This window comes from Schistocerca serialis, chromosome 6, assembly GCF_023864345.2.
Source record: "Schistocerca serialis cubense isolate TAMUIC-IGC-003099 chromosome 6, iqSchSeri2.2, whole genome shotgun sequence".
Taxonomy (NCBI): domain Eukaryota; kingdom Metazoa; phylum Arthropoda; class Insecta; order Orthoptera; family Acrididae; genus Schistocerca; species Schistocerca serialis.
In genome coordinates this window covers 497,071,344-497,093,739 of record NC_064643.1, presented here as the reverse complement: position 1 = coordinate 497,093,739, position 22,396 = coordinate 497,071,344, and positions in this window count along the sequence as shown.

Below are 22,396 nucleotides of genomic sequence, written 5' to 3'. Positions count from 1 at the left end.
GATGACATTGGATTGATACAAGGACAGACGTGCCGAGCACCTGAAAATCTCGGTACACCATAATATTACTAAAATTAGCAATGAAGTAATGTTACATGTAAGCGTAGTCATCGAGCACATTTGATTTGGGGGTATATCATGCTAAAATGTCTATCAAAAGCATTTTGGCTTTGGAAATCAGAATACAAATGTTCTAACGCCAACAGAAAGCGAATCAGATGTAGTTCCTCTGCTCAAAAAGATTGTTATGTCGTTGCTTATTATGTGACGAAACTCTAATATACGTTCCCGCTCACATTTGGCTCTTCGACAAGGTGACGCTCGTAATATGTTATCGTCTGTTAGAAAAATTTGACTATGTTGTGTTTTTTGCTCATTTATCAAAACAACAACTCCTCAAAGAAAGAGAAAGAAAATCAGTAACTCATTGAGCTTTTGCTATTAAAATAATATTTAATGACTACTTTGTCTCATATTTATCACACTACAGTGTTTTACATCAGATTCATGTGCAGATTTTTTTCATATTTAACAAAAAATATGCTTCATACAATTACATTACGTTATATAGATCACAGGGCACAAAATTCAAATAATTTCTTCAGTTCACATCTGTATTCTAGCAATGAGCCTTCCTTAATGAAAGTCAAACCGCATACATTTTCTGAGCAGTCAATAACAATATTTTCACAAAGACTTTCTAAAAAGGGGGTGCCCCGTTTCTCTTGACCACCTCAAATAACTTTTTGTCCAGATCCGAAATAAAAATAGCTTCAAATACATGTTGTTTAGTTACCAAGGGTACATCAACCAGCGTGAATGCCTTTCTTGTAGCTTTATTCGCCGCGAATATATTAACTGCAGTACGTCTTGCGGTAATCCACTTCTTCACTTCATCGTGTACTACTCCCGCAAACATGGCGTTATTAAAATGTAACGTAAAATTGACTCTGACTGTCCTGTACTACCATACAGTGCAGATAAACAGGGGTCATGTAATTCGTCCATTTGTCACAGCTGACAGTAAACAAATGGAATCCTAAAAAAAACGCCTACCGATCATTCAGTCAAATTTCTTCAGTTGAAGAATTGTATGAGAACAATATACACCAACGAAGAGAAAATAGAAATACCATGTATCTTCTCAAAGTGCTACGCTACTATGCTATATTTAGCCTATATTTAGCCGTATTACAGTTACTGTGCAGATAACTGCCATTCTTCATAGATGAGCTGCATATCTACTTTATCTTCGTTGGTGTACGTTGTACACACACAAATCTTCAACTGAAGACGGTTGACCGATTTCCAGGTGTCCATTTTCTTTGTGTTTCCATTGTTTACTATCAGCTCCAGCTAGTGGATGTTACATTACCCTGAGTACTTGCAATATGAGTCAGTAAAAAGTCAATTTTCTGTTATGTTTTTAATAAGGTCACTTTACTTGAACAAATGTACAAAAAGCAGTCATGCAGGTTAATGTCCCTTGGTCACTAAACAACATCTGCTTGATGTATTTCTTACTATACTTTCGAACAAAGAGCTATTTGGAGTGGTCAAGGCTCCCCCTACAGCTATTAACAGAGATGAACGTCGAACAAAGAGCTATTTGGAGTGGTCAAGGCTCCCCCTACAGCTATTAACAGAGATGAATGTCATTTTATGTCAATATCAAGTTTTGTTTCAGCATGGAATTTAAGAAAAGGCGACTAAATTAGTTTTATCAGGTATTTTAGGCATACTAGTGGTACTGCTACAGCTCTCTAGTGGCCAGACTGAATATGTTTAGTCCAGTTCAGCTTATGTAATTCACTCACCTGCTATCATTTAGCAATAGAACTCTTCTTTGCTGACTCGTGCGTCGTTGTGGCTGACGTGAGAGAACAAACAATGTTCTGTTTATTGCATTTTGATATACGTTGGACTTATTAATTATACTTGCACCAAAATATTTGTTTCTTACTATTCTCTGCCGTCCACTAGCGCACATACAATCATTTATTCAGTTTGGATATGTAAATCTGGGCCGGCCAGTGTGGCCGAGCGGTTCTAGGCGCTTCAATTAGGAACCGCGCAACCGCTACGGTCGCAGGTTCGAATCCTGCCTCGGGCATGGATGTGTGTGATGTCCTTAGGTTAGTCAGGTTTAAGTAGTTCTAAGTTCTAGGGGACTAATGACCTCAGATGTTGAGTCCCATAGTGCTCAGAGCCATTTGTAAATCTGGAGACATTCCATTGGCGATTCCCTTTCATGAGGAATAAGAGAACAATCAAGAGCTTTTTTTTTTTTCCACACGAACCGTCCACCAATTTTCCCGTTGCTATCTCATTCTACTACTCTGCCAGGTCTCTGCCACCACATTTCCCGAACGATACACTTCCACACTTTCCCAAAGAAATTTTAATCACCTTCCTTTACTGTACCGTGAAATTTGCCCTGATATACGAGGTGATTCAGCTGTCCCTACCGCTGTCGTTTTATGCAACCCGCAATGTTATAGGTTCTCCTCATAAACCAGGCACGAGGTTTTCATGTTCTCACGCTCGTTGCGCCAGATATTGTACTGGAATACCTTTTCACTAGAGGCCACAGTTTTCGAATCATTCAAGAAAACGTACAAAGGCTACCTCCAAACGCATGTACACTCATCACCCATCGGTCAGGATTTCCGGTGTATTGTTCATAGCACCACTGTAGAAATCTTTGCGAGTGAATGAATTATTTCCCCAGTTCAACTACTTCGGTTTTCATTGAGTAGCGTTATTACGCCACCGGCTTAGCCGAGCACTTAAAAATTGTAAACCTGAAGTTTATGAAAATTTCACCTATTAATTTTGTGAATTTCAACAGCATAAAACAGACGATTACATCCTTGTATTCGTCAGGTCTTCTAACTACTGTGCTTGTAAGGGTTTAATTCGGATCGAATTACCAATGTAATTAATTTCAGTGTAACGTTTACAAAAGTCGTTTTTTTTCGTTACCCTCACGGGCGGTTTTAAAGTAGTATTGTTAAAGAATTAGGCGACTATGCTGGTGGCGTAACATCCCAGTCAATAGAGACCAGAATATATCGAATATTGCGAATAGTTCGTGTAGTAGGAAATTTTTTTTATAGAGATAGGAGGGGGAGCCACGAAGAAGATACTAGAAATCTTGACCAGTGCGGGGTTGAGTGGGAATGGGGGTGCATTTAAAGGTCACTTTTGTATGTTTTCATTGAATAACTCGAAAACGTGACCTCCGTTACTTTAAATTTCCTACAAAAAGGACTTGCTCGTTTTTTCTGTTTGCACGTAGTTAGCCACAAAGCATGATTCCCCCACACGTGGTTTATAAAGGCCAGCTCTAATCCTGCGGGTTGTATAAAACGATAGCGGTAGGTGCAGTTGAATCACCCACCTTCCTTCCAGTGTTAGGGCTCTCACACCCCTCCCCACCACTCGTATCCTACAGCTTTGTTCGGATTCGCATCCCTCTTCATCCTCCCGAATGACTCCTCCAAACATCCGCCACAGATATCGCTTCCCGCTCAACCTCAAATGCTTTAGCTCCTTGATAGTCACACATCGCCATTTATCTTTGAGCTTCTGCACCTGGCCGTCTGTCTTTTACTCTGTGAGAAACATTCATTTTCCATTCACATGCGCTTACACAGTATTTTAATTAATCAAGAGATAAGCCTATTATCTTTTAATTTATGCATGCGTCTTTATATTGCTTAAACTATTCTTTTTTCTATCATCGCACATGATTTTATAACATGTTTTAAAAATTTTACAATCATTTGGCTGAAGAGTGGCGAACTGTATCTGTAACAGCTCAAGCCTCGCCCTTACTGGGCGATGGAGATGAAATAACAATAAAGAGAAGGAGTAACTAACAGGAACGTGAACTTGTTATCATATTATCCGTCGGCTACGAGTTTGGAAAACATTTATTTTTCCTTAGTGAAGTTTCAGTTAATTTAAGAAAAAAATATTATTTTTCATAAGAAGATAAACGTCGGAATGAAGGTATTGCGACTTCCTACTACGGGTGGGAGAGATGATTTGTTTCAAAACTCAGGTTCTAAAAAGTATTTAAAATCAAATTTTGTAGTCCTCATGTATCAGACTTGTTAGAAGTCATTCATAGGAACTGTTCGTCACAAAATATCCTCTCTCACTACGAGTAAGAGGTTACTCTTACTCTCAACACATGTCACCAACGTTAGGAACAGTTCCTAGAACAGAAGAATAAGAGGTACGTGGGAGCAGATGGTGACAAATAACAGAGTAAAAATGTGTAAATCGATCAGTATGAAACAGATAGGATATATTTAAAAAAATTATGTTGTAGTCGAAAGTGCATGCCACATTGGAAACATCTGACACGTGAAAATATAGAATGAGCAAAAAGTTGCTATTGCGATTTAAAATCACGAATGAGATGTGCGCCCATGTTGATACTAGAAAGGAATATGGAAATAGCTATTATTAATGGTATGATAATAGTACAGCTATTTTTGTAACCACTCTTTTTAATGATGCGTTTCGAAAATATCATCAGATTCTGAAAAGAGGTTTGTATAAAACCAATTACAAGCTGCGAACACATTGTACAAATGTGATATAGCCAGATTTTCTACATACCCATTAAGGGAACAGACAGTATCCAATGTACTGAGTCAATTTAAGTGTGCCATATTAAAAACGAACTACCAGCTGGAGTGGCCGTGCGGTTCTAGGCGCTACAGTCTGGAACCGCGTGACCGCTACGGTCGCAGGTTCGAATCCTGCCTCGAGCACGGATGTCTGTGATGTCCTTAGGTTAGTTAGGTTTAAGTAGTTCTAAGTTCTAGGGGTCTGATGACCACAGCATATAAGTCCCATAGTGCTCAGAGCCATTTGAACCATTTTTGTAAAACGAACTAAACATCCTTGGCTGGAGAACCACGCAGGAAAACTAAAGTGGCCCCAAGGTGGCAGCATATCATACACAACAGAAGGCAACGAATGCCAAAAAACGCATACAGAAAGGCAGTAGTAGATTAGATTAGATTAGATTTACTTTCATTCCAATTGATCCGTAGTGAGGAGGTCCTCCTGGATGTGGAACATGTCAGAAAAACAACAATACATGACAAATATTCACAACTAAAACAAATAAACTAATGTACCATTCCACAGGTCCCAAGTGGAATGATCGTCATTTCTAATGAACACTAAGAGTCATTTTACAAATACTAATGCACTGAATTTAAAATAAAAAACGTTTTTTATTTATTTATAAGGTAATAAACATGTAATACAACTACTGTAATACTTATTTACAATGAACACATTACTGCACTGAAATGGTGCAGAAGTTAGATTATACTTACACACACACACACACACACACACACACACACACACACACACACACACACACAAATTTTCAGTGAACACATTACTGCACTGAAATTGTGCAGAAGTTATGTTGTACTTATATACAAATCAGTTGGTTTTACTAAGAAATTCATCAATGGAGTAGAAGGAGTTGGCCACCAATAAATCCTTTAGGCTTCTCTTAAACTGAATTTCATTGGTTGTTAAGCTTTTTATGGCTGCTGGCAAGTTATTGAAAATGTGTGTTCCTGAATAATGCACACCTTTTTGTACAAGACTAAGTGACTTTAAATTCTTGTGAAGATTATTCTTATTTCTAGTATTGATTCCATGAATTGAGCTGTTGGTTTGAAAAACTGATATATTTTTAATGACAAATTTCATTAAGGAATAAATATACTCGGAAGCTGTAGTTAGTATCCCTAGTTCCCTAAACAGGCTTCTGCAGGATGTTCTTGAGTTCACACCACATATAATTCTTACTGCACATTTTTGTGCCCGGAAAACTTTAGCTTGGCTTGATGAATTACCCCAAAAAATAATCCCATATGACATTATGGAATGAAAGTAAGAATAGTATGCCAGCTTTTTCATTTTTATATCCCCTACGTCTGACAAAATTCGCATTGCAAACAGAGATTTGTTAAGACGCTTCAGCAGTTCTGTGGTGTGCTCCTCCCAATTGAATTTATTATCAAGCTGTAATCCCAAGAATTTAACACTGTCCACTTCTTCTATCTTCTTGTCATCATATGTTAGACATATACTCTTGGGACACCCCTTACAAGTTCTGAACTGCATGTAGTGTGTTTTTTCAAAGTTTAGTGACAAAGAATTGGCTAGGAACCAGTGATTAATGTCCACAAATATTTTATTGGCTGATCTTTCTAAGACTACACTTGATTTGCTATTTATTGCAATGTTTGTATCATCGGCAAACAAAACAAACTTGGCATCTGGTAATGTTACTGATGAAAGGTCATTGATATACACAAGAAAAAGTAAGGGCCCCAAAATGGAACCTTGTGGGACCCCACATGTAATTAGTTCCCAGTTGGATGATGCCTGATAGACATGTATCAAGCTCTTTCCTAATAACACCCTTTGTTTCCTGCCAGAGATATAAGATTTGAACCATTTTGCAGCATTTCCTGTTACACTATAATATTCTAGTTTACTTAAAAGGATATTGTGATTTACACAGTCAAATGCCTTTGATAGATCACAAAATATACCAGTTGCCTGCAATTTTTTGTCTAATGAATTAAGCACATTTTCACTGTAAGTGAAGATAGCCTTCTCAATATCAGAACCTTTTAGAAATCCAAACTGTGACTTTGACAGTATGTTATTTGAGATAAGATGGTTATAAAGACGACAGTACATTACTTTTTCGAAAATTTTTGAGAATGCTGGTAACAGTGAAATTGGACGGAAATTTGATGCTATTTCTTTATCTCCCTTCTTAAACAGTGGCTTAACTTCAGCATATTTCAGCCATTCAGGAAATATTCCACTGATAAACGACTGGTTACACAGATAGCTTAATATGTTACTTAGCTCAGAATCACATTCTTTAATTAACTTTGTTGATATTTCATCATACCCACTAGATGTTTTTGATTTTAAAGATTTTATGATGGACATTATTTCTGTTGGGGTAGTGAGGGTCAAATTCATATTATGGAAATTACTTGAAATGTCTGGTCTAAGGTAATCCATAGCAGCATCTACCGAACCTGACAACCCCATCTTTTCAGTAACAGTTATAAAATGTTTGTTAAAAAGTTCTGCAACACTATACACATCTGTCACCAATGTATCATTTACTCTTAATGCTATTTGTTCCTCTTCATGTCTGGTCCTACCGGTCTCCTCCTTCACTATATCCCATATTGTCTTTATTTTGTTATCTGATATGGCTATCTTTTCCTTGTAATATATTTGCTTTGACATCCATATTACAGTCTTTAATATTTTGCAGTATTTCTTATAATGTGCTATAGCATCAACATTGGAAATGTTTCGGATTGACAGATACAGTTTTCTTTTTGTTTTACAAGATACCCTTATTCCTCGAGTAATCCATGGCTTCTTTGTAGATTTTCCTCTAACCTTGGTAAGTTTTGGGGGAAAGCAGTGTTCAAATAAGGTAAGCACTTTATTAGCAAAAATGTTATACTTTTCATTCATGCCATGAGCACTGTAAACATCAGTCCAGTGAATGTCTCTGAGGAGTGTCCTAAAATAATCAATTTTTGGCTTACTGATTACCCTCTTGAGCTCAGATTTAACAGATTTTATATCCTGTTCAGTATTAACATTTAACAGAAGGAACTGCATGTCATGGTCTGAGAGGCCATTGGCTATTGGTTTTGTAATATAATTTTGTTCATTGGACTTTTCTATAAAGATATTATCAATGGCTGTTTGTGAGCAAGTGGCTATCCTAGTGGGGAACTTTACTGTGGGAATTAAGTTGAATGATAGTGTTACTAACTCAAATAAGTTCTTATTCGGAGAGTCTTTAAGGAAATCTACATTGAAATCACCAGCAACCACTATTTCTTTGTTTTTGGTTATTAAATGGGCCAGTACAGCTTCAAGGTGGTTTACAAACAGATTAAAGTTACCTGCAGGTGCTCGATATACACTTAATATTATGAAAGATTTTTTGTGAAAATCTAATTCTGTTGCACATGCTTCCATATGCTGTTCTAGGCAAAATTTATGAATGTCTATGTTCTTAAATTTATGACAGTTCCTGATGAATGTGGCAACTCCTCCTTTCTCCATTTCTGATCTACAAAAGTGAGATGCTAACCTAAACCCTGTAACACTTAAAAGTTCTATACCAGTGGTCACATGATGTTCAGAGAGGCAGATTATGTCAGCTGGGTTTGAAGACTCTAATTCATCTATGCATATAGTTAATTCATTAATTTTATTTCTCAGTCCTCGAATATTTTGATGCAATAAAGATAGCTGACATTTCACATTGTCTGAGTTAAAATTGGGTGGAGTTAAAATATCTGCTGACAGTTGAAAATTCTTAACCAATGGCTGTTTATGCTGATGTAATAAGCTGGAATTATGTTTTTTGATTTCTTTTTCAAACTGAAGGTTTGTCTCAGTTCTAACCTCTCTTAAAATTTGCTTTCTTTCTGTCCTCCCTACCCTAAAAAAGGGTCTTTTCTGAATCCTATAACCACTGGTATTTTACCACTCATGACAGTGCCTCCCCCCTTTAACTTTCCTGCTATTTCCCCAGCCAATTTACCCTTCCCCTTCCTGTTGAGGTGAAGGCCATGCCTAGTATAATCCCACCTACTGAGAGAATCAACATGAACCACACCAATGTGTGACCCCGCACCCGACATGAGCAGCCGTTCCAGCTCCAAATTAACTCTCTTGACAGAAGAGTTCAAATGAGGTCGGTCATGGCGCCAAAGAACAGATACAAACTCAACACTAGTATGCTTCGATGCTGATGCAATCTTCGCCAGGTCACACTCTATACTGTACCCAGGATTTCTGTCAATACTGTTACCTGCCCCACCCACTATAACCACGGTGTCTTCCTTAGTGAAATCTTTGCAAAGTGATCCTAAATCCTCTGTCACCTGCTCCAGACCAGCACTAGGTTTAAAAAAATTGGTGACCTGGTATTCTGATCCTAGTTCATCCTGCAAGAGTTGGCCAACACCTCTTCCATGGGAACTACCTAACAACAACACTTTCTTTCTCTTTTCTGATTTCCCTACATTCTTACTTTTCAATCTGCTGCTGAAAGTTTGTTGTGCCCTGTCTACACCTGCAACTGCTTGAGGCTCACCAGCTTCTAACTGAAGCAACAGGTCAAATCTATTTTCCACATTCACCATAAAGCTGTCAGACAAAGTTCTAGGCCTGTTCCTCCTGTTGCCTGTTGCCACTTCCCACCTCTCTTTACCCTTCTCCCTCCTTAACCTGTCAAGATCTCCCCTGGCCTTGTCTAATTCAGCCTGAAGGGCAGCAATTTTCCCCTCCTGTTCCAGTACCTTCCTGTCTCTACTACAAATCCTACAAAACCACTGATGAGTCTCATTTACTTCCCCTATTCCCACGCCACTACAGTCACCCACATGGAAAAAACTACAGCACCCATCACACCAAAGCCCCGACCTAACAATTCTACGGCAAGTCAAGCACTTTTCACTCATGATAAACGTAATAGTTGATTAAGAATAAGTCATAATTATAACGGTAAAAATGTCATGAACATATAGTTTTATATCTTGTAGTAAAAACAACAGTTACCATAATAAAAAAAGTCATAAAGTGACTGGGTAGGGGTAGGGCCAAAAGTGGAATCGTTTATTGAGATTCACAGACTAGGTCTTGGATAGGCACTTAACAAAATGACAGGAATATTATATGTATATATTATTATATAACCGTACAAGGACGCCAAACAATATCGTGTATACACGGAAAATGTAAATAAAAAGATAAAACAAACTTTCAGGTTTTTTATCCCTATCATTATACAACTGCATGCAGGCAATTCAAAAAACGAAACATAAAAAACAAAGAGCACAGCTCTTAGATATGTGTGTGAAATAAATAGTTCAACAGGCTGTTGTTAGTGGCCTTTTGCTGTAATACTTACATAAAAAGTAGTGCGCAACGTGAGGCCTTGCACTATACGTGCTGTTATGAAGCACAATTTGTAGCAGTATCTATCCTCCGTTCGTATTGAAATATTGCACAACAGAAAATGACACTACTCCAACTAAAGGGAATACAGTATGCAGTAAAATATAAATGGATAAAAACAACGTATCATGGTTAAACCCTTGTTTCTATACACAAGTGTAAAAATGATGATAAAATATAGCATAATAAACATAAAAGTAAATCAAGTGCCAAATTATAAAAGTAGCCTAATGTTTACAGCGGGAAGAAGAAGCAGTGATTATGAAAAAACTGAACGCATTTATCATGATTTCCAGCTCGTTGTCTACTCAAAAATGGCGTAATTAGAGATTATAGTGAGTTTATGAACAGTATGGACTCAAATATTTACAAACGTTTTAAAAATATATGAAAATCTTCCTCGTCTATTATGTAACAACTCTTTTGTGTCTTACACCACAAATATGGAAGTAATGGTGTACAAAATTTGTAGAGACATGTACATAGTCTACAACATAACCTCATTAGCCTCACTTACATTTTTTCCCGCTAGCCAGATATTAATTGTGAGAAAACAGTTTAATAATAACGTAAAAGACAAATCCAGACTGCCGTAGCTAATCAACCATAACATGAGCTGTATATTGAGCATAAGATTCTACTATGGAGGTGCTGAACTGCTGGATACTCAGACGATAAGACGTCTGATAAGATAACATGCTAGTTGAAATATGCTGAAATTAAGCCACTGTTAAAGAACGGAGATAAAGAAATAGAATCAAATTTCCGAACAATTTCACTTTTGCCAGCTATCTCAAAAATTTTAGAAAAAGTAATGTACGATCGGCTTTGTAACTATCTTACCTCAAATAACATACTGTCAATGTCGCAGTTCGGAATTCTAGGGGGTTCTGATATTGAGAAGGCTATCTACACTTCCAGTGAAAATGTGCTTTATACATTAGACAAAATATTGCACTCAACTGGTATATTTTCTGATCTGTCAGAGGCATTTGACTTTGTAAATCACAATATCCTTTTAAGTTAATAATAATAATATTATAGTGTAACAGGAAATGCTGCAAAATGTTTGAAATCTTTTATCTCTGGCAGGAAACAAAAGGTGTTATTAGGAAAGAGACATGTATTAAGCTATCAGGCATCATCCAACTGGGAACTAATTACATGTGGGGTCCCACAAGGTTTCATTTTAGGGCCCTTACTTTTTCTTGTGTATATCAATGAGCTTTCATCATTAACATTACCAGATGCCAAGTTCGTTTTGTTTGCCGATGATACAAACATTGCAATAAATAGAAAATAAAGTGTAGTCTTAGAAAGATCACCTAATAAAATATTTTTGGACATTAATCACTGGTTCCTAGCAAATTCTTCGTCACTAAACTTTGAAAAAACGCACTACATGCAGTTCAGTTGGGTAATTCATCAAGCCAAGCTAAAGTTTTCTGGGCACAAAAACGTGCAGTAAGAGTTAGATGTTTTGTGAACTCAAGAACATCCTGCAGAAGCCTGTTTAGGGAACTAGGGATACTAACTACTGCTTCCCTATATATTTATTCCTTAATGAAATTTGACATTAAAATATATATCACTTCTTCACACCAACAGCTCAATTCATAGAATCAATACTAGAAGACTAATCTTCACAAGGATTTAAAGTCACTTACTCTTATACAAAGAAGTCTGCATTATTGAAGAACACAAATTTTCAATAACTTGCCAGCAGCCATAAAAAGCTTAACAGTCAATGAAATTCAGTTTAAGAGAAGCCTAAAGGATTTATTGGTGGCCAACTTCTTCTATTCCATTGATGAATTTCTCAGTAGAACCAACCATAACTTCTGCACAATTTCTGTGCAGTAATGTGTTCATTGTAAATAAGTGTGTGTGTGTGTGTGTGTGTGTGTGTGTGTGTGTAAGTACAATCTAACTTCTGCACCATTTCAGTGCAGTAACGTGTTCATTGTAAATAAGTATTATAGTAGTTTTATTACATGTTTATTACCTTATAAATAAAAGACATTTTTATTTTATATTCAGTGCATTAGTGTTTGTAAAGTGATTCTTTCATAAGCGTTCATTAAAAAAATGACGATTACTCCACTTGGGACATCTGGAATGTACATTAGCTTATTTGTTTCAGTTGTAAATATTTGTCATGTATTACTGTTTTTCTGACATGTTCTACATCCTAGAGGACCTACTCACTACAGATCAATTGGAATGAAAGTAAATCTTATCTAATCTCTAATCTAGAGTATTGTGCTAGCACAGTGATGTGCATATTTCGTCATAGCATACACAATATATGCGAAGCTACAACAAGAAAGCAGAAACCAACTCAGAAACAAATTAAATCTAGTGATGTATACGTCAGAACAATATGCATATTAAATGAGGCCAACACAGACAGTCTATGATAAGGAGATTAATGATAAGCAGGAATGCATATTTATATGAAACCTTGTAGTGTGCGGGAGTCCAACTGTATCAGTTGTGATTTATTAATTTTTGCTATATTTTTCATTACATTACTAGCATTATAAACCCGACATGATTATACAGTTACTGTATGGAGCTACTCAGATGGAAAACTAGGCTGGGAGATAAACAAAGTTACTGATTTAACAGATCGTCAAAAATCTTGTAATATCACGATCTTGCTGTTAAGTCTAGATCATTAAATTTTCTTCAGGCTGTTTATGTCGATATGTATAAATTTCAATTTTTTCTGTAATATTTGGTTTTTAGATTTTTTGTTACGTCAGTGACACTGAGATTAAAAAATTTAATGACAGCACCCAGACATAGCTATTGTTATACGTGTTTTCCTTAAAGCGTGTTTCAAAGTCTCTTCCAATTGTCGAATGTAAATGCTGTTAAAATTACCAAATTTTATCTCGTAATACATCCAGTTATTTATATTCTTTGTTACAAGTTCCCAACTTGTGATGTAATTGCGTGCCCACTTTATTATTGGTTCTGTATCCTAAAGTAATTTATGCATGCCTAGAGATATAACCGATCTTTTCAGAAATGGTTCCATGGCAAGTTAGCGACGTGTATTTTCCAAGGCTACAGAAGATCCTGTTTCTGTTCTATCCTTATATTTTATTAAAATATAATTGCTTTTGTTTCAGAAAAACCATTTGCTCTAGCTACCAGCATTATTACCTCAATCGCTTTGAAGATTGCCTGCGAAGAGTCCACTGAACATGGAACGAAAATACGCTACCTTGTGTACTTTTAGGTGTTAGTGGTTATGAGTTTTCTAAATACGCTAATGAGCAATGATTGGTTAAAGTCTAATTCTACCAAAAATTTAATATTTTCGTGCATTTGGTTACATAATCGTGCGAGACATTTTACGTCATCTTCTCCCTATTCCATCAGAATACAACGTCATCCAAACGTCTCCTGTACGTTGTAATCTTTTCAGCAACATCGGCTACATTCTAAAAAATTTGTTTTCCAGGTCTATGATTTATATTTCAGCAAGAAAACAAAAATTCCTTGAGGAGAATGGTATTGAGGTAATTATGAGAAAACCCTTACCTCAGTTCCAAGCTATACTTAAATATACATTAAAGACTCCAGCTTCTTCCTTCAATCCTCGTTTGATAACAAGCGAACGCTAGTTATGAACCCACAAATCACAAATCTCAGAGCTTAAATTAAGCTACACAAACTTGAATTACCGGTCAGGCCTTTGGTTTAGTCATATAGTGCTATAATGTATAATTAAACTATTTTTAAATAAAAATTAAGGAAATTTCATGTTTACATGATCACAGTCTGTCAAAAACTGTTACCAGATGGCAGATGTAATCATAAACGGTTATACCTAGTTCAATGTTGTCATCTCTGGACATAAGAAAATCTCTACACCAATATGCCCATTAATAACACTAGTGGGACTATCAGGAAAAATATAGTTAAATATAAAAAACTTTGAATTTATCAGCCTTTTACTGTTTTCGATTTCTTTTAATTATTTTTCTTTCAATGATAAAATTTATCATCAGAAAGAGGCTTTAGTGATGAGGAGCTCACTGTCAAGTATTTTATATGTCATTGACCTGGAATATATAACAATGACCTGGAAAATAAATCTTTTATAATGTACCCGCTTGTTGCTGAAAAGATTACGATGTACAGGATATGTGTGACTGACGTATGTGATCTGATGGAAGGGGGAGAAGATGACGTAAAACATTTTGCACAATTACTCAAACAAAAGTATGAAAATATTAAATTTCCATTTGAATCAGAGGAGAAGAAATCGTTGGATTTACTTGATCTAACTTTAACCCATGAAGCGAATCAGTGTCCATTAGTGTGTTTAGAAAACCCACCACCACTGACATAATTATTGGTGCATCGCCCAGCCTCGTAAATGTACACTAGCTAGAGTATTTTCGTTTCATGTTCCATAGACTAGCGAAGTTGCATCTGTCCGGAGAGGCAATTTGAAGTAATAACGCAGGTAGCTAGAGCAAATGCTTTTCTGAAAGCAAAGGTGGGGAACTGAGCAATAATAGTTTAATGAAATATACGGATAGGACAGGCACTGCATCTTCTGTAGCCGGGGAAAAGAAAAAAAATATGTCTCGCTAACTTTCCATGGACCCATTTCAGAAGCGATCGGTAAGGTTTTTAAGCCTGAAAATATTTCTATAGGATAGAGAACTAATAATAAATAGGGCATGCAGTACATCACGAGTTGGGATGTTGTATCAAAAAATATAAAAAACCGACTATTTACGAGATAATATGCAGTAACTGCGACAGCATTTACATTCCGCAAACGCGAAGAGACTTTGAAACATGCTTTAAGGAACACACATATAATAATAGCAATGCCTCAGGCTACACATTAAACATTTTAATTTCAGTGTCACTGACGCAACGAAAAAGTCTAAAAATCTTGCATGTGGAACCCAAGGGCTATAAATAAGATATTAGAAAGGAAATTGAAATTTATACATATCGACGTAAACAGCCTGAAAAAATTATTAATGAACAAGGCGGAACAGCAAGAACGTGGTATTACAAGATTTTTGACGATCTGATAAATCATTAACTCTGTTAATCTCCCAGCCTAGTTTTCTCTCTGAGTAGCTCCGTGCAGTACCTGCGTAAACATATCGGTTTTAGAATGCTAGTAATCTAATGAAAAATATAGCAAAAATTAATAAATCACAACTGATACAGGTGAACTCCCTGACTTTACCCGGTTTCATATGACTAAAAGGTTCCTGCTGATCATGAATCTCCCTACATTAATTTGTCTGTCCTCATGCAATATTCATATTATTCTGACGTATACAGCATTACATTTAATTTATTTCTAAGTTGGTTCCCGCTTTCTTGTTGTAGCTTCGGATATATTGTATATGCTATGTCGAAATATGCACATCACTGCGTTAGCACTACACTCTAGCACAATATGTGATCAAAAGTATCCGGACACCTGGCTGAAAATGATTTACAAGTCAGTGGCGCCCTACATCGGTAATGGTGGAATTCAGTATGGTGTTGGCCCACCCTTAACCCTTATGACAACTTCCACTCTCGCAGGCAACTGCTGGACGATGTATGGGGAGTGGCAGCCCATTCTGCGCGGAGTGCTGCACCGAGTAGAGGTATCGATGTCGGTCGGGGGGGTCTGGCACGAAGTCATCGTTCCAAAACATTCCATAGGTGTTCTGTAGGATTCAGGTCAGGACTCTGTGCAGGCCAGTCCATTATAGGGATGTTATTGACGTGCAACCACTCCGTCACAGGCTGTCCAATATCAACTGGTGCTCGATCGTGTTCAAAGATGCAATCGCCATCCCGGAATTGCTCTTCAACAGTGGGAAGCAAGAAGGTGCATAAAATATCATTGTAGGCCAATGCTGTCATAGCACCACGCAAAACAACAAGGGGTGCAAGCCCCCTCCATGAAAAACACGACCACATCATAACACGGCCACCTCTGAATTTTACTGTTGGCACTAAAAACGCTGGCAGATGACGTTCACCGGGCATTCGCCAGACCCACACCCTGCCGTCGGGTCGCCACATTGTATACCATGATTCGTCACTCCACACAACGGTTTTCCACTGTTCAGTCATCCAATGTTTATGGTCATTGCACCAAGCGAGGCGTCGTTTGGCATTTACCGGCGTGATGTGTGGCTTATGAGCAGCCGCTAGACCATGAAATACAAGTTTTCTCAACTCCCGCCTAACTTCCATAGTACTTGCAGTGGATCCTGATACGGTTTGGAATTTCTGTGTGATGGTCTGGATAGATGTCTGCCTATTACACATTACGACCCTCTTCAACTGTCGGCGGTCTCTGCCAGTCAACAGACGATGTCGGCCTGTACGCTTTTGTGCTGTACATGCCCCTTCATGTGTCCACTTCACTATCACATCGGAAACAGTGGACGTGGACCTAGGGATGTTTAGGAGTGTGGAAATCTCGCGTACAGATGTATAACACAAGTGACACCCAATTATCTAATCACGTTCGAAGACCGTGAGTTCCGCGGAGCTGCCCATTCTGCTCACTCACGATGGCTAATGAGTACTGAGGTCACTGATATTGAGTACCTGGCAGTAGGTGGCAGCACAATGCATCTAATATGAAAAACGTATGATTTTGGGGGTGTCCGGATACTTTTGGTCAGATAGTGTACGTTAACTTATCTGATGTGTTAGGGTCTGAGTCTCTGACAGCTCAGAAACTCCATAGTAGGATCTTATGGCCGATATACAGATCATGTTATAGTTTATTAGCCATAACCGTTTGGTTTTGTCTTTTACAATATTATTAAACAGTTTTCTAACAATTAATATCTGACTAGTGCGAAAAAATTTAAATGAGGCTTATGGGGTCATGCTGTAGACTACATACATGGTTCTACAAATTTTGTACACCATTACTTCCACATTTACGGTGTACGAGACTACAGAGTTGTTACATAATAGACGAAGAAGCTGTTCACATATTTTAATCACATGTGTAAGAATTTGAGTCCATGGTGTTAGTAGCCTCGCTATAATCTCCAATTATACCATTTTTGCGCAGACAACGAACTGGAGGCACTGACAAATGACTCACTTTTTTCTTAATTACAACTGCTTTGTTCCACTGTAAATGTTAGGCTAGTTTTATTATTTGGCACTTGCTTTACTTTTTGTGGACCGTAGTTAATGTTTATTATGGTACATTTCACCATCATTTCCATACTTGTGTACAAAAGCATGGGTTTGGTCCTGAAATATTGTTTTTACCCTTCTATATTTTATTATACTTTGGTTAGTGTACACTTTAGTTAGTGTAAAGTAATTTTCTGTTCTGCAATATTTTAACACGAACAGAAGATAGATATTGCTATAAATTGTGCTTCATACACATCACATATAATGCAATGCCACACGTTGCTCACTATTTTTAATGTAAGTACTACCACAAAAAGCTACTAACAACAGACTGGTTCGACAATTTATTTCACATATTGTAAGATGGCAAGAACTATGCCCCTTACATGAAGTCATTAAAAATCACCTAACTCACATTGAGCGAGCAGTAGGGCTGAACAAAATGACTGACAAGGCACAATGCATCTTGTAGAGGGTATAGTATGGATATAGTGGAATAATTAATGTCGGGTGATGGTTTTAAAGTAACTCACACGACATGAAAACTTTGTGGAAATGAGTCGATTTACTGGACGCTAGTTTATCCCAGGAAAGCATTTAGAGTTGAGCATGGCTGGCCGGGGGAGCGGCTAAGGGAAGCGACAATAGGCAGCTTAGGGCAGCTCAAGCTCTGAGAAAGTGGTAATGGTGTGCGGCTTCCAGCCGCCTTAAGATGTGTGACAGTGAGTTTGTGGTTGACCCATGCTGCTGTACCGGGAAACAGACGGAGAACTTTATGCCTGTTGATAAATGTCTATCGTCCCGTTTTCTGTGAAACATGCGAGAAAGCCACCCAAAGCTATGGTGGAGCGGTCAACAGAGGTCAAAATATGCGTGTTCGTGACTATAGCAACTTTGCGATGAATTCGCGGTCCACAGAGACTGAAGTAAATCAGGTGAAGAGCGACAGCATGAAATACGCCAGCCTCCGATGGGAACATAAGACCAAGGAATTTGAAGTACTCTCCTGGGAGTCAGAATTCCGGAAAACTTGGTGTTTGTGCAGACGCTACCCTTGATGGGTGGCCTGGGGGGAGCTAAATAGAAGAAGTTGAGAGGAAGGGAAATTTTGTGGGAATTTGTTCACTTACCAGAGAAGGCATTGCTCGGCACTGGGAAGCGACGCATAATTAACGCGACTTGTGCTGCAACTGGCGTAAGTGATTTTGCTGGAGGGGAAACCGAGGTGAAGAGCGGACTGGCAGAAATCTCAGTAGAGATCATCCGTTTCCAGCTTGCCTAGAGTGTGGACGTGGCGTTCTTGACTCAGCTTGGCTGAGAAAGAGTGAGCATCTCTGCAGTTTAGGACTTAGCAAAGGGAATGAGTGAGCTTGAAAATAGGAAGTTTTGGTTCAGCTATGTACTGAGCAAGATAGCTAGGAGTGAATAGACGAGCGCAGCCTTGCAGCATCACGAGGTCGGCCGATGTCCACACAACGATGACGTTCCGCCATGCTGTATTCGGTGATATTGCGCCCGCTCTGGCCACTGATTAATTTGTTGGATCACATTGGCAAAGTTTCCACGAGGGTTTCATGAGCCGTGTATTGTAGAATTTTTCTCGCACTTCGCATTGGGCCTGGGTCAGTCGATAGGAATTACTTTTGAGTATCAGGCTTTACTCCACGCAAACGCAATTTATTACCATGCCTGATAGGAGAATCTTGTAACGTCATGATCGAGGGTCTTGAGTTAAAATAAGTTCGTGCTAATCAACTGCATCTGTTTTCAATCAAGTAGTTGAAATCCCAAGTCACTTTCTTAATTAATTTTATGTTCAACATGTGCATCTGGTGGTCAATAGCTGAATATAACATCAATGTGCATCCCTTTTTAATTAAAAGTGATCAATTCTGAATAAATTAATGTCAACACTGCCACTGCACTTCAATCAGGAGTCACAGGGCCATATTACTTTTTGCGTTATCCGATATTGCGGCAGTTTTGCACTCTCTGTTGACCTGTTAGTCAATTACCTGGGGTGAACACACGCCAAAACCAGCTAAGTGACGGGTGGGGTGTTACAGTATATATCTATTAGTTGCGCTCTTTGTTTCTTGTGTTTCATTTTTGCTATAGTCTATATATTGTTGTATAATGATAGGGATATGAAACCTAAAAGTTTGTTTTACCTTTTTATTTACATTATGATATTTCTTTGTACAGGCGTTATTGTTTGGTGTCATTGTTCGGTTATATAATAAATATGCACATGTAATATTCCAGTCATCATGTTTCGTGCATTATCAAGACCTAGGTCGAGAACCTCGATAAAAAATTCCGATTTCGGCCTCACCCCTACCCAGGAACTTTATGACATTTTTTTACGCTAACTGTAATTTTTACCAAGATATAAAACCGTAGGTATATGACGCTTTTTTACCGGTATACTTATGAATATCACCTTTCTGTATGCGTTTTTTGGCACTCGTTTCCTTCACTTGTGTTTAATTTGCTACCAGCTTGCGCCCACTTTAGTGTCTGTGCTTGGGTCTCCAGACACGGCTGTTCTGGTCCTTTTCAGTACGGCACACTTACGTTGACTCACAAGGGAAGGTCACGACGTTGGAATCACAGATTTACTTCAAATTTTGTACAGCTGAAACATCTTAATGTATAAGTAGTAAGGTTGCACCACACTGGAAATTTCGAGAAAATCGCAATACGAGGTTTACGTGCCTATTATGTGTCATAAGTAGATGTGCATAGGTACTGGGCGTTGAAATTCGTGGTGCTCAAATGATTACCATTAGGGTTTCCTAAAACGAACGTTTGTGAAGCGATGGTTCGACTCCCGCTCAAACTAAATTATAAATCTATTTAATTTCCTTTACTTTACGTCAATGGTCACAAATTTTTTGTCATTTGACTATGGGTTTCGGTCTATAATAACCATCTTCAGATATGCAGCAAAATATTGGAAACTTACACTAGCACACCACGTCGCAGCTTGTGATAACTCTATTTCTTCCATCACTTTTCATATTATTTGATTGATACGACATTTGAGGGATAATGTAATGAAAAAAACACGAGTATTTGCATGAAGTATTCGCATAAAGTTTCAGTTTATGTTTTCGATATCTGTATGACAAATATCATCATTTAGTGAGTGATGTCGAGAGCACATCCGACAAATAATTGTACATTACTCTTGTGCTCTGGCACTACTATGTTACTAATTGTAAATAACATCATTCGCATCATTATTTGTCGTTGTTTGACTTGAGACTTCCAAGCATATCCCTCATCCTTGAAAAGTTAATAAAAATAGTAAATAGTCAAATAGCATCTCATTCACTACAGTTTCATGAAGACGCACATAGTTTTGTTTTCATTATATTACCTTTATAAATGTCACATAAATTAAAAAATTGACAAGTGATGAAAAAATATACATAAAAAAATCAAGTAGTAGAATGATTCTAACCGTTGTCTAATTCACGAGAGAATTACAAGGCGCGAACGTTAACCACTTGTCATCAACGACTTCGTTTTACAGGCACTTTCGCATAGATACAACACTTACATAAGAGACGCATAAAACTTCTCTTGTGATTTTCTCGGAATTTCCAGAGCACTGCACCTTACCCCTTGCATATTATGTTGTTTTAATAGCGTACTGTATAAGTAAATCCGTGATCCCGACGTCGTGGCCACCCTCCCCTTGTCAGTACATGGTAAGGTGTCTGTTTCCTTAATTGGTACGTGTAATATCTGTCTATATCACATTTTTACTGTGTGTTCGCAACTTGTAATTGGTTTCAAAAATGGTTCAAATGGCTCTGAGCACTATGGGACTCAACTGCTGAGGTCATTAGTCCCCTAGAACTTAGAACTAGTTAAACCTAACTAACCTAAGGACATCACAAACATCCATGCCCGAGGCAGGATTCGAACCTGCGACCGTAGCGGTATTGCGGTTCCAGACTGCAGCGCCTTTAACCGCACGGCCACTTCGGCCGGCTGTAATTGGTTTCGTAAAAATCGCTTTTCACAATCTGATTGTGATATTTTAGAAATGCATCTTTAAAAAGAGTGGTCATAAAAACACCTGTAACTATTTTACTATTACCATAGCTATTCCCTGTGCGGCTGGTCCCGGCGGAGGTTCAAGTCCTCCCTCGGGCATGGGTGTGTGTGCTTGTCCTTAGGATAATTTAAGTAGTGTGTAAGCTTAGGGACTGATGGCCATAGCAGTTAAGTCCCATAAGATTTCACACACATTTGAACATAGCTATTCCCGTACTCCTATCAAGCAAAGAGTTTTCAATCGGAAGAAATCCACCAGATACAGGTCGAATGGTTGCTAGCGATCCTTAAGATTGAAAGAAGGGAGAATTCATGAGAACTGTATGCGAACAGTGAAAGCTGACCCTAGCCGTGGAACAGACGAGCAGGTTGCCCAGCGACGGACGACGCTAGCGACAGCCAAGTAAATCGCAGCGACCGCATCTAGTTCGTCTTTACTGCCGCCCCGCGACCCGCAGCGAATAGACCCGCCTTGACGAATGGCCAATTCCGAGGACAAAACGAATGTAAGCCGGGCGAGGACGGGAAGACTCAGCCGTAGAAGATGAGGGCCGCTTGAAATAATACTGCGCAGCCGATAAGGAAACGGCGGGGCTCGGCTCGAGTAAACAAGCGGACGCGGCCTTTTATATTCGCGGGAGCGTACATACATACATACATACCGCCGGCGGAACGGGCCGAGTTTTGATTTCATTTCGTACGAAACGGTACGCTCGCCTCTCAGCAGCCGATGCATGTCGGCGGACGTGGAGGTCGACAAACTTAGCGTGCGTCACAAAGAGAGCGGACCGCTGCCCTCCCTGTCGTCTTTTAGTTACTTAGCATACAGGTCAGGCTTCTCACGCAGTTCTTTTTTCAGACTACGATGAGCTACAAGACGGGACACAGATGCTTGCATGCCGCAAGCACCAAACACTACTTCTTTAATGCCACGCGTGACTGCGTTCACATTTATTAATTTTGGATTTGCAGTAACTTGTAACCGCTTTGGTCACTTTATCGCTTCTCTGATGCACTGTACGTCACCTAGAGAGACAACATTACATTCATTTATGATTTTCTGATTACGTAGTGTTTACCCATTAGTTATTACTTCGAA